Here is a 22,742-nt window from a genome sequence, read left to right on the forward strand (position 1 = left end):
TCAGAAAATGCTTGTAAGGCCTTGGCCTTGGGAACACCACCTGGGCTCAGCTCCTTCTGAGCTTGTCCAAAAACAGTCTGCCCTCAGGAACGCCTAATGAGCTTCTGATTTTCTCATGACCAGCCTTGGTAAGTATTTCTCTGTCCTGAATGTATACCATTGCTATTCTCACACGTCGAAGGAGAGTGCTGACCCAAACTGTGGGCACACAGCCATGCCTAGAGCCCACTCTTGCCACCCTCTACCCAGTGGTCCAAGATGGGGCCCCTTGGGCTCTCCTGCGACTGCGGCGGCCTGAGACCAGCAAGGTCCCTCTGAGGGGGCCTCTTAGAGCCAGCACACCCTCAGGTTTGCTCTACCTGGAGGATCACCGAACCATGACGTGTCCTGGGCTGATCCCCTGGCTCCTTGAGGCCTGATCCTTCTCCTGCTGGGAGATGTGAAAGCGTCTGAAGTGAGTATCTGCACTGATCTCTGAGGGGAATTTTTCCACTGCTACCTAATCTTGCACTCACTATTTCTGTCTGTGTGTATACCTTTTGCACATATGCTGCAACAAATCTGGAAGTTAGATTATAGTTATGACTTAGGCTAAATGCTGTTAAGTGTTTTTTCTCTGTTATATTGTTAAGGTTAAATATAAATTAAGTTATATGTTAAAGTACTGTTAAGTTTAAGTGTTGTTAATCTTTAGGCCGTATTCCTTTTCATCCTTGTTTATACTGTCTTTACATGCAGACACACACACACACACCCAGGTAATTTCAATTCATTTCTGTTTTGATTGCCTGGATTCTGTTTGGTATTGTTGTTACTTGCTTTCCCTGTTGTACCTTAGTTGCCCCTTGTGAGTAGAGGGAATCTTGCCAACAAATCTCTTGTGTGTTGTAGTTTAATATGAAATCTGACTTTTGCTCATATGCTTGCTGGTGATTTTTTGAGCAATCTCAAGTACACATGTTTGGGACAACCAATTAAACTTTAACCTTTTACACCACAATAAAGATTTTTTTAAAAATTTCTTTGAATTCTCAAAATTGCTTCAGCAGTAGATTCTTCTCAAAACTGTTGGCTACACACATATTCAAGTTAACATCTCTGTTTGGTTCACTGGGTATATTCTGCTAATTTTGGGATGGCAATTGCAAGGAAAGATGTACAGCCAAGCCTAATACATAAAGATCTGTATACAGCTCACTAATTACGTAGCTGGATAAATCTCTTGGATGCAACCTGACACGAAAAGAATTTTCTTTATAATGAGCTAGAGAGGATTTGAAATAATTTCTTCAATTCAGCTTAAGTTATATTTAGTGAATAATTTTCTTTTTCCACACAGGATTTAATCCAGCATTAGTATATTACTGACAGAGACAAGCTGAAAGCTCCTTCCAAAGGAAAAATTCCTTTCATGGTGATCTTTCCCAGCTGCTCAAAATAGATTTTCTTATAGTTTCCTGATAAAGGAAGACTCTTCTTGCAAGAATTTTTCTCTGTTCTAAACTTTTTCCTTCCTAGCAGACGTCTGTTATTCCTTATTGGGTGCTATACTCTATTCTCACAGTACAAACAAAAGTACAAGCATTATGTTTTTCTTCTGATTCCTTTCTATGTAACCAAGTAATTGTGTATCTTTATAATTCTGTGCAATGTGGAAGCATTTGCTCTCTGTCTTCAGCATGGGGGATAAATTTAAAAGCAGACTGACCCAACAGACCTGAAAAGTTTGTCACAGACATAGGAAAAGAAAAGGAAAACCTATATTCTTTCTATGTTGAAATATGTAGACCTACTGAGCAGAGGAAATATTTTCTTTGTCCCCTTCTTTTGGGGGCAGTCCCCAGCATCCCTAGAGCCCTTGTGAGGGATTCACATCTTGGAGAGCAGAATGACAGAACTGTAGAATGGGTTGGAAGTGACCTGAACTACCATCTAGTTCCAGCCTCACTGCAATGGGCAGGGATGTGATTTCCTAGTTTGCTCAGAGCTCCATCTAACCCGGCCTTGCACCAGAGTTCCAGGGATGGGGCATAATGAACACAGCAGAATGAGGTATGGAGTTTTCCACATCTGGTTTGTACTTCTGGAATATATTCAGCTGCTCACTTTTCATTGGAATTATGTCAATAACCACGCTCATAAGTAGATTTTACTCTGCTAAATAATGATATCTCCCATCACCCCGGTGAATCCAGCAACTCCCACATGTTCCATTCCCTGTCACCTTCAGGGAGAGCCCCCAGCCAACAGAGGAGCTTCTGCTGTTGTGGGAACCAGGGGTTTAAAACACCATGGTTGGAAGTTCTGACCTACAAGTACCTTACTTGGCCATAGGCAAAGACTTCCTTACTGTTAAAAGCAGGTTCATCCCTGATGGCAAATACAATCCTGGTGAAGGGAAGTGTATTTCCAAAGAAATCTGGAGGCATCGTCATTCTAAACTGGACAAACAGGGAAAAACTGGACAACGGGGAGAACTGTGGTGTCATTACTTACCACTACTTATTTTTTTCACTGTGTTTCTTAAAGAGAGTAGAAAGTAGAAAAAGTAAAAATTTTTTATTTTGTTGGTGGATAATGACAGGGACAGCCTGTGCCACTGTGCAAAGCCAAAAAGCATGTTATTGTTCTTCACTTTACTTTCATCAGAGTTTTCCTTGTATTTTACCAAATACTAAACTTAAAATATGGCATTGTGATACTGTACCAAGAAAAAAAAAATCAGGCTTTAAATGGGTTGCATTTATGCAGTCCTCAGGATAGTGGCAGTCCAAATATTGGAATTTAAATAATTTAAAAATAAGCAAACAAAATAAACCACAATAATTTGAAAATCCAGGCACTGCCTTTTGGGATTTGTTATCTTGCAAATTTCCAGTATTGGAAAAATCTCAAATTGGATTGCTGGAATAAGAGACTTTTCAGACTGCCAAAGCTATATTACACATATCTCTAAATCTTACTGTGCTAATTAGTTACACTGAAAATCATACCCTTTAAAAGTAAGGGGAAAAAAAGTAAGGGAATATTTTTCATGGAATATGCCGAGGAATTGACATACATAATGTAGCTTAAAGCAATGCAGCTTGAGTAGCTTTTCTCCATCTTTATTGTCACTGGTGCCACTCCTTAGAAGTGCTTGAGACATTTAGATGAACAATTGAAAAGAGTATAAAAAGGCTTAACTACCTACCCATGAAAAAAGCCAAACTACCTAACCATGAGTCTTCTGGAATGGGGCACCCACAAAATAGATGGTAAGTTCTTGAATGTTGTTCCATAACTTTTGATATTGATATTTGATGTGAGATAGAGCTAAGAAAAAAAGAAACCTTTAATAAGAAGAACTTTTGAAAATGGATAAAACGTTAGTTAATTCTAAGTACTGATTTTGAGAGCTAATGTGAAATTTATTTTCTCTGTGTGCTGAATAGATACAAGCTGCAGATCTTAGCAAAACACTGAAAGCTAACTACCATTTAAAAAGAACTTTGCAATGTTCCATTGCATTTTCCAGCAATAAAAAGTCTTAAATTCACTGTTGTCAGTGGTAACTTCTTTTTATTGCAACCTAATAAGGTCAGTGCTTAGTTACTATGACTCTTTCTACAACAAAACCATTCTCAGCAATCATAGCATGAAATTATTTCTCAAGTCCCTCCATTTAATCAGCACACTCAAACGGGGAACAAAACTCTGCAGCCATGAAAACAGGTTTTGAAGCATTGTTGAAAGCAGAACGCTGATGAAAACCATTGATCTTTTGTTTCTAAAAGCAAAAAAAAATCTGTTTGAGGATAAGTGCAGGTAATTTGTAAGATATTTATAAGGTGACTAAATAACATCCAGGACAGCACTGCTCTTAGGTGAAAAGTATTCTGATCAGGCATTGGTTTGGATTAACTCATTTTGGGTTTGTCCTGCTTCACTAATCTGGAACATGTTTCTTTGAAGTTCTGAGCATACCTGACTTGATTGTAAAGACTTCTGTTATATTAAGCACCACAAAAAAAAAAAAAAAAAAAAGCACACAAATTTCTTAGTACAACAACTTCCAAAGGTATTGATAGGTTCTGGTGTTGTGAGGTTGGAAGAGAAGATATTTTGTCAAAAAACTGATGCCTTAGGATTTTAGCTTTTATATTTTCCATATATTTGTAATCTTGCAGTTCTTTAATGTATGACTCTAACTCCATATAGAATGTTAGCTACTGCTTTCCCATTTTGGTCCTCTCTAGTCCTGGGAATCAAGGACAACTCACTGTCTCAGACCCCAAGAAATGTAAACAAAAGTGAGTTGGTTGGAGCACATTTGGGGTAAATTACTTCATTACTAGAAGCTGTATTTAGGAAATTAACCTGCAATATGCAAATAGACCAAATATATAAAAGTGTGAAACCCCATGACCAGTTTAGACCCCGGGTGGGCTTCGTCTGCCCTAAATGTACCTGAAGGCCCCTCAAGAAATATAACAGCTTTCTTTTTTCTCTTAGTTTTGCTTGGCCTCTGTTTTTAGGTAACCCAAAAACTATAAAAATCTGTTCTAAGACTTAAAGGGCTGGTGTCATCATCCCTTTTATTTTAATAAGAGCTGGTATAATTATATACAATATTAAAACAATTAACTGCCATGCATAATTAATAAACCTTGTAAAATTTAAATACCTGAGAGATTTCTTTCTTTTTTTGTTTCCTGAAAAGCATCCTGACTGACAATACTCAAAAGAAGCTGTTGATGTGTCCTGTCAGTGACAGTCTTTGTTCTTGCTGTGGTGACTAGGTATGAAAATGGAGAATGGAGCAGTTCAGAACACACATTGCAAAAGAGCAGGTAAAAAAAAAAAAAAAAAAAAAAAAAAAAAAAAAAAAAAAAAAAAAAAAAAAAATTATGTTTGCAATTCTCATTTGTTTGCACATTTATCTTTTGTGGTGACAGTTATAGAAAACCCTATGCCAGTGCTGATGGTGTATGTGCAGTGGTGGTAGGAGAGAGAACAGCCTGTGACGTTTTCATGTTGGAGATGCAGCCGTAATACCTGTAAGAATCAGTGATCCCTGGTCCACAGCAACCTTATTCCCCAGTGACAGAACTGAGTAAATGCTTCCCAGTTTAGAGGTGACATTTAGGATGTATTGGCATTTGCTCCTTAAGCCAGAGAGTTCTTCCAGCATAAGAAATACCACAGGACATTCAGGAGACCTTTCAGGCTTTCAATATGGTAAATCAAGGTTTGGGTTTCTTTGCAGAACTGGTTCTGTGCCTTCCCCCCGCAATTTTAAGTCTGCAGGGCAAATATGTACTCACCAAAGTTGTACATATGAAAGAGACAGAGCATACACACAGCATGCTGCAGGCTGAGCTTTGAATTTAAAATCTGTGAGTTCAGAGTTTAAGCCCAGGTGTGCTGGTTGTTGTCTCAGCAGATGTAGTTCTCCTCAAGTAAGTTTATAAGCAAGTATTACTTGCTATATAATTAAATGTTCCTAAGGAGTTTCTCACTCCATGGTGATGTGCTGGATACTATGTGTTTGACTGATGCTATCCTTTTAATTCCTCTGTCATTGCCTTTTCTTGTTTGTTTGTATTTTGGGATTTTTTGTTTAGTTTTTTGTTTATGCTCTTCTCACATCCTCTTTGGTGTTTCAAGAACACAGTTGAATTCCTAGAATGAATATGCTTGAGGATTTTTCAGGTAATCCAACAGAAGAACAGAAAAAATTTTGTTTCTTCTGTATTTCTTTCATTTGGACTTAACACAGTAGAATTTTTTTTCTTTCAAAGTTTTGAAATGAAAAGTAAGTCCAAGTTACAGCTAATATTTGCTAATACCTTAGAATAAATTGCACAGTAAAATAATAATTAATCTGCTTGATAAATTCCTGGTCTGTTGAGTGTGGAGAGAACCATATTCTCCTGCTTCTATATATTAAAAGCACTGAAGACTATGAAGCACTTCACTATATTTTATGTCCCTTGAGAGATACTGGCACATAGCAAAAAATTAACAGGTTTCATTGAAAAACAGCTCTTACTAGTAGATGTGATGATTCTACAGAACCTAGAGTCATAATTGTATCCAGCTGTATATCTTCTGAATTCTGAATTATATCTTACGAATTTTAAAATGACAAATGTTCGAAACCAAATTGGAACATTTTTGAAGGGGCAAAACCAAGTCAGACCATTTCTGAGAGTTTTCACCTTTGAGAATTTAAAACAGTGCCTTTAAAGCTGTTTCCATTCTGTAATGATCCTTTAAATTTGGGGCAGTTACAGGAGCCGTGGGTAACAAGAGCTCAGAAGTCTGAAGCACAGCACCATGCACCCACCCCATGGATGTGGCTGAAGTAAAAAACAGTTGTTCTGGAGGGCTGCATAGGTCCTGGTGGGCCATGCAGAGCAGTTTGCATTCTCAGCTGTTCTTGTTGACCCCATGGAAGTTTTGGGCCAACAATGAAAAGGAAGCTCAGCAAAGGCCTTATTTCTCTCTGCAATTGCCTGAAAGGAGGTTGTAGCCAGGTGGAGGTTGGTCTCCTCCCAGCTAAAAAACAATTGGACAAAATGCACAGGGGAGGTTTGGACTGGTTATTAGGAAAAAAAAATCCTTCCCAGAAAGGCTGAGCAAGCATTGCAACAGGCTGTCCAGGGAAGTGGGGGAGTCACCATCACTGGGTGTATTTAAAAGATGTGTAGATGTGGTGTTTATGGATGGTTTAGTGGTGAACTTGGGCAATGCTGGGTTAATTGTTGGACTCAGTGATATTAGAGGTCTTTTCCAACCTTAATGACTCTTTGATTTCATGATTCTACCTGCACATGATGGCAACAATCAGGATTGAAGGTGTTTGTGATGGACTTCTTTCTTTATCGAAGCAAACAAACTCTTATAGTCTGAACAAGACTAAAATAGCCAAGAATGCTATTTGAGGGAGAGGGGAGGAAGTTGAAATAGACCTGACCTTGTAAGAGCCACACCACTTTGGTGAGTTTTGATACTGATTTTCAAGGACTTTTTCCTGAATCTTCAGTTTCTAAAAAATGGTCAGTATACAAAGCAAGGATTACAGTTCCATGTTTTCCCGACTTTCTGCTCTTAGTGACAAAAGAGCTGGGTGGATTGTTTTAAAGGCAATCCCTGAGCACTTATCTTTGGCCTCCAGGTACCACAGGCTGCTGCTGAGCAAGCAACCAGCTATGATTGTGTAAACCATATTCATTAGGACTTCTGACAGCCTGCAGTTTAGCTCCGACCTTGTGATTAACAGGAGAATGGAAAGGGTTTGTGTGCAGGGTGAAGTTTTAATCTCCACCCAGGAGTTGCCTAAGTAAATCCTATTAGGAAGAAGAGGATCTGAGCACATGGGTTTCACAGGTGATTTTGACCATATCCCTATTAAATCCGTCGTGTGAATTATGTCAAACCACAAGGCTGGTAAACTTAAAACAAAATAATGTGTCACACTACATTTCAGAAAAAAACTTGGGTTCAGAGATTTTATTTTACTTTGAAATTGCTTAGTTATAATTTTAAAAGCATCTAAGTATATTGAGGATTAATAATTCAAATCCTTCTTTCCTATATTTAACCTTCTTTACCACTGATTTTTTTCAAAAAATGTAGTAAAATGCACTGTCACCAATTGAGAGGTAAATTAAGTTACTACCACTGATGTGTATTTAGCCTCTGCTACAAAGGTGGTGGGGGTTTTTTTGGGTTTTGTTTCTGGTTTGTTTGTTGTTGTTTTTTTTTTTTTTTTAGGGAACAGTTAAGATGACACAGGAAATTGTACTAGTGAAAAGTCAATAAACTATCAGAGCAGTGCAGGATGCTGTTGCCTTTATCCCAAGACATGACTAAGCTTCAAGTGTTTCAATTGCATAGCTAAGACCAAAAGCCTGAGTCCTCTTCTGGTATCTACGTATTTGCCAGATATTTTTCCTATTAGTAACAGTAGTAGTTTAATGCTAAGAACTCTGCTGTGTAATTACCCTCTGACCTTAATTTTGAACAGTTAATTGTGAAATATGGGCTTTTTTGTTTGTTTGGGGTTTTTTCCCCTGTATGTAATTAAGTGTTGTTATAATGAGTTTAATTAAGCGAAAATGCATGTTGGCCTGCAATGATACCAGAGGTTACTATGTGCCAATAAATCATAATTAAATGTATTTAGTGTAATTGAAGGTGTCATTCACAATCTTGTTGCTTGTAAAAAATGTTAATTGTTTCTTTAAATGGCAAGCCCTTCCAATTATAAAGAAAATAAACCAAAAGCTCAGTTTTGCTAACCAACAGCAATGTAATGTTTACTTTACAAAGAATATCAGTGTTTTATTCAGAAGCAGTTATTTAATATGGTGAAGTAAGTGGTAAAATTTGGGGAGATTTGAGTGTGAAATATTTTTTTTGTGTTTGTTGATTTGCTGGTTATTTTGTTGAAGTGTAGTTATGGTGGGGGCAGTGACATCTGCCGAAATGTAGAGAAGAAAGCTCTGTGGCTTAACTGAACAGGACAAAACAGTTTAAATGTGGACTATGTGAACTCTGCTCATTATGAGTTAAGAACCAGGACTCTTAGAGCCCAAATGTGTCATTTAGGAGTATGCAGTGAGCACAAGATCATAAGACTCTGGGATTATTCATGTGAGTACCACACTGTTGTAACTTCATTTAAACATTATTTTAAAAAGGAATATTTTGTTGTGGGCTGTTCGTGTGACAGTCTATGCTCTCACATCTATGTTTAAATTAGGTTTTTGTATAAAAACATGTTCGTGTCCTACCTGAAAATATGGGGAAGCTTTAGGGGGTGAATGAACTTTTCTGTGTGTTTGGAGAACATGTATCATGTTAGTGCAAGGAAGGACAATAGCTCCTGCACACCAGATTTTCATTTTCTGTGGAACTCACTATGCCATAGTTCCTTCTCCCTCACCACCACTCCTATCATTTTTCTGAATCCCAAATGGCTTATTGCTAAAGCCAAAAGGAGGGGCTCAGTTTTGCTTTCATGATAGCATCAGCATCTCTGATGGCATTGATTTAAGTTTAAACTTAGCAGATCTACATTAACAGAGGAGAACAGTTAATAGAACATTAACTGCATGTGCAAGTGTGCAAGGGAAAGAAAGAAAGAAAGAGAGAAAGAGAGAAAGAATGAGAAAGAGAGAGAGAAAGAGAGAAAGAGAAAGAAAGAAAGAAAGAAAAAGAGAGAAAGAAAGAAAGAAAAAGAGAGAAAGAAAGAAAGAAAGAGAGAAAGAAAGAGAAAGAGAAAGAAAGAGAGAAAGAAAGAGAAAGAGAAAGAGAGAGAGAAAGAGAGAGAAAGAGAGAGAGAGAGAGAGAGAGAAAGAGAAAGAGAGAGAGAAAGAGAGAGAGAGAGAGAAAGAAAGAGAAAGAGAAAGAGAAAGAGAAAGAGAAAGAGAAAGAGAAAGAGAAAGAGAAAGAGAAAGAGAAAGAGAAAGAGAAAGAGAAAGAGAAAGAGAAAGAGAAAGAGAAAGAGAAAGAGAAAGAGAAAGAGAGAAAGAAAGAAATGAAAGTTTGATGTTGTAACTTCTGGAATCAATTTACATACAAAGTAGATGAAAGTTTTCCATGTGGAGCACTGTCATTATTGAATTAAAGTTGTAAAAGTTGAATTATTTTATTTATTTCTCAATTTGTGGGTTTCAGTTCCTCTAGTCTTCACAATAGACAGTTCTGGGAGACAGGAATTAAAAGCAGCTGCAGGCCTTCATGTGATCTGAAGTGCACAGTAGGAGTACAAAGAATTTAAATATCATTCATTTTCTTTTCCTTTGCTCCTTTTCTCCCCATGCCATTCCTCATGGAAATCAATCAGTCATTCAGAGCCATGGACAATGACCCCCTACCTTTCACAGCTCATATCCAAAAATCCTTTGGCAAGGTCCAGACTTGGATTCCAGCTATCTCTGCGCTGCTGGAAGTCACATTCTGCACTGTTGGACATTGGGATTCATGAATCACAGGCTTGCACTGTACACTGAGTACCTTCAATCATTTGTCAGAAACATTGGCTGATCACTGTCTGAGCACTATATACTTCCACTTTTGTTTTAACGCCTTTTCAGTTTTCACAATGAGCCTGGGGAACCTCATTGGGATGAAGTTTCTTTCTGATTAAAATGTCTTGTCTTTAAATCCAGCTTTGCAGCAGGGATGCCAGCTTGAAGGGCACAGCATGGCCAGGGTACACTTCTGGTGATTGATACAACTTCACTTCCTTGATGATCACGCTGAATAAATCTCCTCAGTATTTTCAGACATGATGTAGATGCCCTTTACATCCATATAAATCTTCAGCCAGGAGAAAATTAGCCCAGTCCAGACATTGATCTTGTGAGGTAAATTGTACCTAGGCAGCAGGGGTTCCATTGATAAACAGTGAAGCAATGCAGATAACTTACCAGCTTACTTTTAATCAATGCAGCTTCTCACAATGTATTATTCCAGCAATGGGTCTAAATCACTGTTCACTATAAGAGTTGTTTTCAAAACCTTTTAATCTAATTGGAAAATCTTCCTTTCTACTGGTAATAGACACTCACTAAACTGTCTGCACCTAATTGAGCTGTAGTAATTTATGTGAGCTCCCCACTGCTTTTTCTCTCTTTAATCAGACAGACTGCTTTACATCTTTAACTAATGAAACCTAAGACTTCGCCAAGAAGATTTCATCAAATGTCACTACCGAATTAATCTTCATTAACACTGACATGTCCCACAGCCTCTCCGTGTCCCTTTTCATCATTAACTCAGAGCAACATCATCATAGAAAGGTGTTGGCCACTACTTTATTTACATATATAATTAAGCGCTAGTCAACAATGTCACACCAAATAAGAACTTGAAAAGAAAATTTATTGTAGCTTTTTGTAAGAACATAATGATAGTAACTGCAGTGAAGCACTTTTTCCTAGAAAGATCTCAGTCCCAGCCATGTGCTAGAAATGCCACCAGCTGCCATGTACGTTTCTAAAAGCCTTCCCTGTAGTAAAGCTGTTCAGATCTGTCTTTATCCTTGATAAATAAGAATTCCTGCCCATCTAGCAGTGCTTTGAAGAGATTTTCAAGTTGGCTTAGGTAGTGAGAAGTGTGAAACTGCTTCCCACACGAGTATCAGGTATCCACGTGTGGTACTTAGCACAAACCCTTTTGATGGTATTGCTGGATATAACATAAGCAGCACCTGTCACCACGAAATAGAACAGTAAAACATAGTACTCCCATGACTGTGTGGGAGAGAATGAGAGAATTTTCCAGAGTAGGCCAATATTGACCAGAATTAAATTACAGGGAAAAGACAAGCAAACCAGTAGTCTATGAAGCAAAACAAAACTGCTTTTTGGATTTTCCTGAATGCCATACATGACTTTTTTTATTCATAAAAAAATTAGATATGCCAAAGGAAATGTTCAGAATACCAGCTGTAGGGATTTCAGTGTACTCAGCATTAATTCCGCATATAAAGTTGATTCTGTACTGCCTTTCACTGTAAAGTCAGGTGGATGAATGCTTTGGAAAGTCTTTGTGTTGCTCATCAAACATTTAGTAAGTGGTAAAAGACAAAAAAAAAATTAGGAATGTGAATGCTGATACTTTAATTGGGATGAGTGTTGAAGCATGAATTGGGAAACTCATGTTGAAATGAATTTGGGGGCTGGGACCATGATGGCAAAGACATTAATTGCTAAACTGGACAAAAAGGAGCAGTCCGTAGTGGTCAATGCTAAGGTCAGATAGGTTGAAAAAGAAGATGATTTTAGCAGTGAAGTTCATCGAAAGTCTTGTGTCTGGCAGGTAGTGCAGGCTGGACAGACTGAACAGAGCCATAGCTGACCTGGCTTGGCATTTTCCTTGAAAAGCTTCCTGAGCTCTGGTTTTGCAGAGCACGCACATTGATTGAACTGGACCTGCTAAGCTCAGCAGACATTTGTGTCTGCAGCATCTACTGGTAATATGTATCTCTGTGTGTGTATATATATGTGTATGTGCATGTGGGAGCATGTAGTGAAGAAACAGGAGGCAGGACTAGGATGGATAAAATAAAACTTTTATACTTAGTTTTTATACCATGTCATCTAGACCAAAGGCCAACTTGATATTTAAGAGAAAAAGAGTGCATTTGGATTTTCCTTAGGCCTTTGTTTGCTGTTAGCAACTTTTAAAACTATTAATCCATTAATATTATTTGTAAGATTAATAATACTTTCCAGAATGTGTTTAACAATCATTGTCTGGCCTTCCATCTTAGACAAACCACTTAAAATAAATGTCAGTCGTAGATGATTTTGGAGCGTAGCTGGAGCCTGAACAAAGTTTTGTTTTTCAAAAGCAGAGTTTAGCTAAAAATAGCTCTGTTCCCTTGCCTTCCTGAGAGATTTATACTGGGTTGCTCTAGTACTTGAAGATAAAAGGGAAACTCATAGCAGATGATTCATATTATGTGGATTAGTTAGATTATGTATTTCTTTAGTCATGAGAAACAATATCAGTTCTGTTGTACAAAAATACACTGATTGTGGAAGGAATGTTGTTTGAAAGGTGAAGATGAAAGTAAAATTGCTGAGTAGACTTGGAAAGATGGGAACAGGTGGAGATTTTACAGATACCTGCTAACCTGTGGTTACACTGAATATGACATATGTATCATGTATATTTCAGAAGGGCTTGGTATCTATCATACAAATTCCAAAACCGGATGATCTTAACAAGGAAATAATTATGTTGCAGATACAGTGTCTTGGTGTTACATTTTAGTCTAATATGCAAGATATCTTGTTGGCTGATGTTTCATGTTGGCAATAAAAGCTATGGGTGTATATTGTCATCAGTACTGAGAAGGAATAGCTACATGATGTGTCAAAGCAAAAATATTGCTTCCAGGACTGCTGAGCTCTTCCACAGCAACTGTAGAAATCCTAATCCTTCTTTAGGTCCATAACTGAAAAAATACATGTATAGATATATACATCCTTCTTGTATGCAAGTGTCTATCAGAGAGGACACATAACTTGGTGTAAAAACTCATGTTGTAGCCCTGTGTTACACCTATTCTGCTTTAAGAAACAATATTAAGTTGCCTTTGGATACCTGAAATACACATGCCAGTAAAAAAAAGTGTTTATGTACTTTCTGAGAAACAGACATCACTACAGACATCACAGGATCTTATTGATATGTAATTTATCTTTCTAGGCTACAATATCAGCATATCCAGCATGTCCAATAAAAGTGTATGTGATCCATTTGGACCAATTGCCTGCCAGACACTGCTTTCTCTGTTTTCTTTTCTTACTGCTTTAGCCCAGAGAATGTGAAAAACTGCTCAACTTGAGTATGCACACAAACAGAAACAGCAGATAGGAGCATGTTTTACAGCTTATGTTGTGCTACTGGAAACCTGAAACCTGTAGGTCAATGACACTGCTTTATTTCTTTTCCAATGATGGAAGAGAGAAAAAGATGAACTACAAGATGATCAAAATGCATTTTTCCACTGCTGCTCCTTGATATACTATCCTCTGTAATATAAATGCTATAATAAATCATACTTTCTGTTTGTTCCATGTCTTGGGGTCAGTGTTCAGCACACTCAGTGGAACCAGCATTTTTTTTTTATTGTTCCAATGAAAGGCTGTGAATATGCTCCAGCCAGCTTATCTGATTGTTTGTTCTGCTTAGCTAAGCAAACCATGCAAGTGTGCCTAAACTAAATTACCTGCTGCAAGTCTATACTGGTGTCATTCCAGTAGAGATTCTTCCATCTGTTTCCTTTTATTCCCTTTCTTGTGTCTTTTTCCCAGTCATTGTTCATTAAAAGCCATTGAAAACAAAAATAGTCATAAAAAGACCTACAGCTCCTTCTAGAAAGCATTTCTAATCTAATCCCAAAATATTTTAAATTCAATGGATTATGTTTCCTGACCTAAAGTGAATTTATTAAAACAGGCAGTATTCTTGGCCTTAAAATGAAAGGATTACTAATGTCAGACATAGATATCTGTCAGATTTTTTTTCCTAGTTTTTATGTAACTGGACACGAGATGTTACCAAAGTTATGGTTTTCTTCAAGAATAATTGCAGCAAGAAGTTCACTACCTTAATTTGGTTTTAACCTCAGTCACTAGAAATAGACTGTGGGCACATTTCTTGGAAATAAGAGCTGAATGATAGCACTGGGAAAGTTGGAAAGAAGGAGCAACAAATTTCAAAAAGCATTGTATGGATTGTAATATTAAAATATTTTTTTCTTTCAAGTTTCTGAATCTATGCTAAATCTTTTGGGGGAGTGAATACATGAAGGGATTCCCAACGTGACTGTGAGACTGAGGGCTTAAAGAGCTTCAACTGAGCTGTCATCAGACAGCCCCCTTGAAGACCAGGGCTCAGAAAGAAGTATTCTGAAAAGTATGAAAGAACAATTCTCTTTGATAATGCATATCATCAACCCAACAAGTACAGGTAGCTGAGCAAAAAACGGAAGAATGTTTTTGCAATGTTTTATACAACTTATTTTTTCCTATTGTTACATCATGCTCTCAGCTCAATATTTTGTATTTTGCTTTCTGTGATGGTCTGAAAAAAAGGAAATTCAGTTTCAAATAATTCAAACTTGAGATCTCTGTTTCCTCAGGGAAAACAATCTCATTTGGTTAAGAGTCTTCCTTGCCAGTGAATGTATAAAACAAATTTTGCTGAATTAGGGATCAGTGTTATTTAAAAGCTTTCCTGAACTGAAAAAACACTAATGAAATCTGTGGATGAGATGGTACCTGCCTGGAGTCAGAGCTCTGTCTGTCTGATTAGGAAGAAATATGAAATTGTCATTTCTCAAAAAAACCCCACAACCCAGTACATGTGCATAGCCTGCATCTAAACAACTTGTGGTTTAACTAAGTACCAGACATCCACTCACTCACTGTCCCCCAACCTCCCTCCTGCCTCTGGTGTGATGGGGAGGAAAATTAGAAAAAGATAAAACCCATGGTTTGAGATAAGAACAGTTTAATAATTAAAAAAGATGAAACAAAGTAATAATAATGTAAAAGAGAGATGAATAAAGCACAAGAAAAATAAATGATGCACAGTGCAATTACTCACCACACTTTGAATGGTGCCCAGCCGGTCCCTGAGCAGCGATTGCAACTCCCAGCCAGCTCCCCACAGTTTACGTACTGAGCATGATTTCCTATGATATGTAATATCCTTTTGGTCAGTTTGGATCTGCTGTCCTGGCCATGCTGTATCTCAGCTCCCTGTGCACCTCCTCACTGCCAGAGGAAGAGAAGCTGAAAAATCCTTGATTTAGAGTAAATACCACTAAAGCAACAGCTAAAACATTTCTGTTACTGTGCTCATACTTAACCCAAACCACAATACTGTACCAGCAATTAGGAATAAAATTAACTATCCCAGCTGAAACCAAGACAGAACTGCAGGAAGGTAGTTTGCTCTTAAGTTTTTTTCTGAAAAATTTCACAACTTCTAGAATCACAGGATTACTTCTTTTACACAGGAATAAAATGAAAAATGAATTCAGTAATGTTATTATGTCTCAAATTTGAAGCCAAATTCACATCCTTAATATCTATAAAAAATATTTCCCTTTCCAAAGTAAATTTCTGGTAGGACTTCTGGTAGGACTAGAGAAAATGTAATGTTTGTCTTAATCAATGTTATGCTGGTCTGTTTAGCAAAATCAGAGATAACATTCAAAATCTTTCATACTCATAAGCTCTCATGGTCAATGTTTGCTTTGTTATAAGGCAGAGAGAGAAATTAACTGGTAGATTTGGATTCAAGTCTGAACTGATTTGAAGAGGTTGGTCATTCCAGCTGGGGAAATGGTTTGGTAAATATTAAACCAGATATTTGTTGTGAACATCTAAACCTGGGTAGCAAATTATTTGTTTTGTACCCAGTGCTTTGAGATCCATTTGAAGATAAAAAAAAAAAGCACCATAATCAGTATTACTTTCAACATAAATTTTTATATGGTATAATTTGTATGGTTGAGTGTCCTCTGAAAAAGTTAGGATGTAGCTCTTAATTCAGGTATCAAAGCCTAATGCCTTTTTATAAGCTCTTCTTAAATAAGCCCAATCTTTTAATAATATCAAATGTTCTCAGATAAGAGGCTTTTTCAGAATATTTTTGACAACTGTATTTCATAGTTGAACAGATGATTAACAGATTTCCTTCTCTACTGTTTTGGTCTTTCTTATTTTATTACCTAATACAAAGTCTACTGAAATTTATGGGTTCCTGCCCCTCAGAGTAATGAGCTTTGTTTGGAGATTCTCACGAATGAGGAAATAATAAATTCTTTTTTTTAAGGACTTTTTAAAATTTTGAATTGAATTCTTTTACAGCTAGAGCCACTAGTGTTTTAGAAGGAGCTTTGTACTTACTATACTTACTGCTTATCCCTAGTTCTTAAACTTCTGCAAAAAAGACACTTGTCATAGTGAATTTTATACTTCTTATTAGAATAGGAAGAAGATAGCTCTTTTCACTTTTCTTTCCTCAGTAAAGTGTATATTATGTCCAAAACAACGTCATTAAACTCAGAGTAGAAAATACGAGTAACTGTTTCACATGTTTCACACTAATGTAATTACAGAGGGTAATAGGATATCTCCCTGCAAAATCTAGCTTTTTAAAATCAATCTTTCTACTTTTCTCTTAGATCAGTTAACTGGAAAAAATATTTACTGTACCCTTTTACAATTAAACTTATAAATGCTGTTTGACATCTAAAATGAATTTTTGTTTCTATTTTGAAGCTGATTGATTTGCTTTTAATGTGGTTTTCTCCCTACTGCATCATACTCATACACTTCTGCTGCCGAAGGCCCCCCTGTAATTAGTAAGCATTAGCAATATCTTTCAGCAGGAGACAGAAACCCAGCTGCCAACTTTTCAGTGGGATAACAACTCTCCAGAACACATCAGCCCATAGCTTAGGAGGGTTTTCTAAGGGAACTTAATCTGTATGGACAAATATGAAATCAAAATTTAAACTGAGTGAACGATTGAACAGAAGATGGAGTGATGATATGATTGACAGATATAAAAGCATTTTAATTGATAAACTTATTGGTGTTGCATTTGCCAGAGAGAATTCATAGTAAGCTGGAAATTGCAGGTGAGCCAGTCTGATTGAGAGGTAGCACCTATCTCTAGCAGTGAGAGTGGCACAGTGTACTATAGATACTGACGGCACAAACAAAGCATTCTCTGTCTGTGGTTTTTAGGTGAAGGCTCAAGGTGCAATATGTCTCAAACACCTTTATGTGTCTAAATAACAAACATCCTCCCTCCAGTTAATTGTCTTTGTGGTCAATGGGCAGAAACGGGCACTTCCAGCTGGTGATTCACTGGACAGATTATCCTTGAAGGAGACAAATCATGCCTCAGATGTGCTTCTCTACGTGTCAAAATTTGGCTGAGATGAATCTTGCTCGAATGCCTTCTCTGAAATATAATTCAGTCATGCTCAAGTGACTACAGTCAGAGCTGGGCTGTTGGACAAATTCTCCAGCCTAACTGAACCTCTAAGGCTACTACTGAATGAAGACCATTGGGCTCACATGATCTTAACCTCTGTGAGGTGCCAGAGCTTGAGATCCTATGCCCTAAAATTCTCCTTTTGCTGTTTTATAAGGTATTGTCATGGGTTAACACTGGCTAGATGTTAATGCACCCACGAATATATGTTTTTTCCCTAACAACTACTGTGGGATGTGATCAGGAACAGAGCAGAGCAGGCTTAAGCCTTGAAAACAGAAAAAACCAAACTTTATTACATTACGTAAGAACAGAGACAGAAAACTCTTAAACACACACAGAGACAGAAATAAAAACTTCTCAGAACATTTCTTCTCTTCCCCCAGTTTCTACCCCCCACACATTACTCTCTATAGACCAAACCTTTGGGTTTTAAATCAAACAATCACCACTCAAAAAAACCCTAATCTTCAATTCAGCAAGGGAGAGAGGAGTCTCTCTCGCACCACAGACTGTTTTTCAGAAAACACGGGTCCACCCTTTATGTGTTTCTATGTCACCCATGGCACCGCCCGGAGAAGTCTGCCAGGGTGACAATCTCTTTTTCATGTCCAGTGCTCTCACCACTGTCCATGGACCAAAGCTGCTATAGGGCTCTTCTAAGGATACTTGCCTGCCGAGCTCTCCCCCTTTTTCCGCAGGGGCCGAGGTTCTGAGAGCAGGTTTCCCCTGAGGGCAGAGGGCACCACCTCACCCTCCCCCTCTCTTCTCTGCTTGCTCCACTCTTAAAGTGTCAGTCACTGTAGCAAAAGCAAAGGCAGCTATATTCACCTAAATGCAGTTTATGTTCAAAGGAGGCTTGAGTTCAGTCTATGGCTAACATTATGCAAGAAAAGTCCAGCTCAGAAAGCTACTACTCTCATTCTTTGCCCAACCAGAGTTTTTTTCATCTTCTGACTTTATCATCTCGGTTCTAAGCTGTTTCTCTCTCTCTTCTGAAGCCACTAGCTATGAAAATCAATGTCTGGAAAAAAGTTTCTTTCTGCCTCAGAAAGAGTTAACAGTTTCTGGCTCCTGACAGGGGGCTGCAGGCTCAGGCACTCCCAGGCTCGGCAACTCTCACACGCAGCCGGGCACTTTCTCCAGGAGGGTGGGGCGGGGGGGGGGGTGGGCAAGACGGAAGGCAGCTCTACCGTTTTCCACCCCTTCATCCTGGATGGGGGCTAGCTCCCAGTCTTGTTCACTCTCTTCCCTGTCCCCAGGGGCTCCGGCTTACCTGAGCCCAACCAGTGTTTCCTCTCTCCCACCTAGCCTCGTGGCTGGGCAGGGGAAGGAGGCCTGAGACGTCTCTCCGCTTAAACCGGAATCTAAAAGAGACTGAACCGCCCTGGAGTCCTGCTTTTAACTCTTTGTGTCCTCAGAGGTGTGTCCAAACCTCCAAGTGACCAATCTAAGTGCCAGCACAAAACCTGATCACTGATTGGCCTGCCCACATCCCCCTGGAAAAAATTCACCTCCCCGCCCCAACCACGACAGGTATGTAAGAAAATCAGTGTCTTTTGTATCTACAAGTTGAGACTTAAAATACTTGTGGATATTGATATCCTCTGTATATAGATATACTTTAAAAGAAAAAACTTAGTACCAAAGTAAATCATATGTATAATAAAAATTATATATGAGAACATAAATTTAAAACTGAAAAATTTTACTAGGTAAGTGGAAGGCTTCAATTTTTATGCTCTTACATTATATATCATTACACTTCTATCCAATTGTTCATTCCTGAAACTGGGTTAAAGTGTTATATTTAAAAATTTATGCACTAGTTTTCATACAAATATATTATATAATCATCTGTGACTTAAAGGCAGACTATGGCAAAACCTAATCACTGTCATTTATGCCTTGGAAGTAAAAGGTCATGCCATATTTATATTTTCTTGAGTTTATGATATCATGAACACATGAATTTGATAAAAAATTGGTGCAATAACATTTTGTGAAAATCACAGCATACCCTGAAGCCAAATGTCAGTGATCGCTGTTCTCTGGGAATTGCAAGAATTTGCAATCAGTTATAATTTTTTCCCCCAGGTCCTTGTGTGTCAATTTTGTTTCAGTTCCTGGGGATACTCGGGTATCATAAAGGGACAGATCTGTTTTAGTATTTACAAACTTCCCAAAGTACAGTAGTGGTTGGGAATTCTTTTTACTTACATAACAGGTAACTGAGTAGTAAAATATGGAGTGAAGGTGACATTTTTGTTTCATATGAATTCCCACAGCAAGTAAGCATAATGGATTCTGATCCACAGCTCAGATTAATAAGGTGACAGCATGGGAAATGTTGAATTTCTGCCTTCTGACTCCTTTTTCCTCAGGGTTTCATATTTTTTCATGATGGTAGTTTTCTTTTAGTTACTCTTAGGCCACCAACACTTGCCTAGACATCTTACCTACCTGTTAATGCAATAACAATAGGTTTACAACTTCTTACAGTAAACGTGGGTTAGGCAGTAGATCTTAACAGAACTGGGTACTGAGTAGCTAAACAACATAACATTGAGTGAATCCCACATTACAACAAGTGCTGAAGAAGATGCCCATAATGCAGAAAATAACTGGGCAGTCATATAAAGAAGTCTTCTGTTAGGGCTCAGATTATTTGTAATTTGGTTGAGTGGTCTTTTCTGGACAAACTGCAAAAGAGGAAAACACATGTTGGACATGATCATCTCAACTTTTGAAATGTTGAACAATTTTCAGCTGATCAGTTTTTATCTTGAACTGAATTCATGTCATAAAGTCCTCCAGGTAGTTATTCCCTTGTTAGTTTCTTCCTCCAACTCTAGCCTCAAGATATCCTCAACTGCTGATTCTCAGCTTTTGCATTAGAACCTGAAAAACTGAACTGTATCTCTCAGATAAAAATAACAATTATCTGTCATCTACCAGCTTGGGAGGTCTCCTGGCCAGACTTGCACAGATTGCTCTTCATGCCTGTGCTTTGAGTGTGTCTCCTGCAGGAATGGCATCAGGACACCCTTGGCATGGCTTCACTTGGCTGCTCTGAAGAAATGCTCTTATTGACAGTGTGTAATGTGAATCAGAAACACACTATCCTATGAAAGGACTGGTATGGATGGCCACCATTTCACTGATCGTCTGCTCTAATTGTCCTGCTACATTCTTTCTTTTTACTCTACCTTGGTTTCTTGTTCCTTAGCACCAAAGTACGGGCCAGCCACCCCCAGCCATCCCTAGTCATAGGTTTGTCCTCTTGCCAGGAATCTGTAGGCACATTAACATGGCAGTCTTCTGGCATCTTAAGACACAGTGGTACACATACAGTCATCATTTTCTTTATCATTGTCTTCCCTATCTTTATCAAAGTGATCACTGCCACAATCATCACCTCCCTGAAATTTGCCTTCTCTTTGCATTTCCCCGTCTTTGTTCATAACTCCCTGCCACCAGTCATTTGTGCTGTCACAGCACGAACCTAAACCTTGACATTATTACAGATGATAACTAGCAACAGCACCAGCTGCAGAAAGCTATAGCTCCTTCACTGCTTTTGGAAGCATACCCAAACAACAGGAAACAAGTTTTCCACTTCAGGAAAATACGCAGCTGCATTCTTACTTGTGGGACCATTGCCAGGCTCCAGCCTGTGCTACCTCGAAGTGCACTTTGCTCACAAGTCATTCAGGAAGCTGATACGCACACACAAGCACACAGAGATGAGAGGCAGACAATCCTTGCAGTACAAGTACACAAATAGCATTCCAGTGGTAGTGTAGGGAGGGTTCTGAAGTTTCATCCAAGCTGCTGCTGACCACAGAAGAAGGCTGGTCCATGAACATTGCTGCCAAGGAGCTGCCTTGAAATACCACCTCAGTCCAACATCACACATTGTGCTAGGTGGATGGCAAGATGCACGGCACTAGAGCATGTGACTTAAGTGTCATGTCCCATGTAAACTTGCTTCATTTACAACCAAACAGTAACCTAGCATTGCTCACATCCTGTGTTAATCACAGAATAATGGAAAGATGTAATAATGAAGGTTGAACAAGACCTCCAAGGTCATCAAGTCCCACCTGGTGGGGTGAACACCACCATGCAAACCAAAGCATGGCACTATGCGCCATGTCCAATTCTTTCTTAAACACTTCCAGGGCACCTCCCTGGGCAGCCTTTTCCAGTGCTTAACTACCCTTTCAGGGAAAAAATTCTTCCTGATATCCAACCTGAACCTCCTCTTGGTGCAGCTTTAGATTATGTTTTCTTGGCATGTTGTTAATTACCTGGGAAAAGAGACTGACCCCACCATGCTAAAATACACCTTCCTTTTCTTTTGTCTGCTATCAAATCTGTGTAATATTTTTAATTATCTGACAGAAACTTAAAGAACTTTATAGAATTTATGGGTGGAATCCTGAGCTACTGTAAATTTTGATCATTCAGCTGAAGTGAAAAATCTACTGTGCTTATCTGCATCTGACTGAAACCATTTTAAGATATTGTATTTTCTTCAGAAGAAAATGCATAGCACTGACCAGAGCTAAGAATGACCTCTTCGTGTAAGGATACTTTAAAGGGATATTATAAGAAAGCAAAGCACTGTTCTTATTCCTTGTAATTTTTTTTTTTTAAGTGTAGAATCACAGGAATGGTGAAATTTTGCTGTGACAGATATATACATGAAAGCATGATTGTTTAATGCACACTGCCATGGCGGGATACTGGCTGTTATAGCAGATTATGGTGGTGCAAGTGTAATGAGAGGATGACTGATGTGGAAGAGGAATGGGCATATCTTGGCCAGCAAGCTTTGGTTCTTTTAAAAATTTGTCAGCTGGGTTGACTTTTTGGTGAGTAACGGCTTCAGAGCCTTGGCTGGCTTCCTAAAACCATTCAGCAGGCATCCCTGGGAAGCGTCTCTTTAATCCAAGTCTTTTCTTTTCATCTACAAACTGCCTCAGGATAAGTCTCAGTTGGTTGTGGTTTGGGGGTCCTGGTAAAAGTGTTCAGTGTAGGGAGGCATTGTGCAAGACAGATGGCTCTTATTACAGATCTTTGCATTACAAATCGAGGGTAACCAATCACATGACAGGGGGTCTTGCTCTTGCTTTCTCCTTCCACGCAGGTGTCCTTCGTGTGAAGGTGGGATTTCAGGCTCTCTCCACAGCTAAAAGCACAGAAAA

At 38.4% G+C, this 22,742-nt stretch overlaps 1 long non-coding RNA gene across 1 annotated transcript in view; it reads left to right on the top strand.

Moving 5' to 3' along the window:
• Positions 1-3,459: 3,459 nt before the first annotated feature.
• The window catches only part of LOC134564000 (uncharacterized), a 79,679-nt gene continuing 60,396 nt past the window's right edge, over positions 3,460-22,742 (top strand). The window contains exon 1 of the long non-coding RNA XR_010083450.1: positions 3,460-4,832. This is a non-coding gene — a long non-coding RNA (uncharacterized LOC134564000). The remainder of the gene's footprint in view (positions 4,833-22,742) is intronic.

Source organism: Prinia subflava, chromosome Z, assembly GCF_021018805.1.
Source record: "Prinia subflava isolate CZ2003 ecotype Zambia chromosome Z, Cam_Psub_1.2, whole genome shotgun sequence".
In the NCBI taxonomy this organism is placed as follows: domain Eukaryota; kingdom Metazoa; phylum Chordata; class Aves; order Passeriformes; family Cisticolidae; genus Prinia; species Prinia subflava.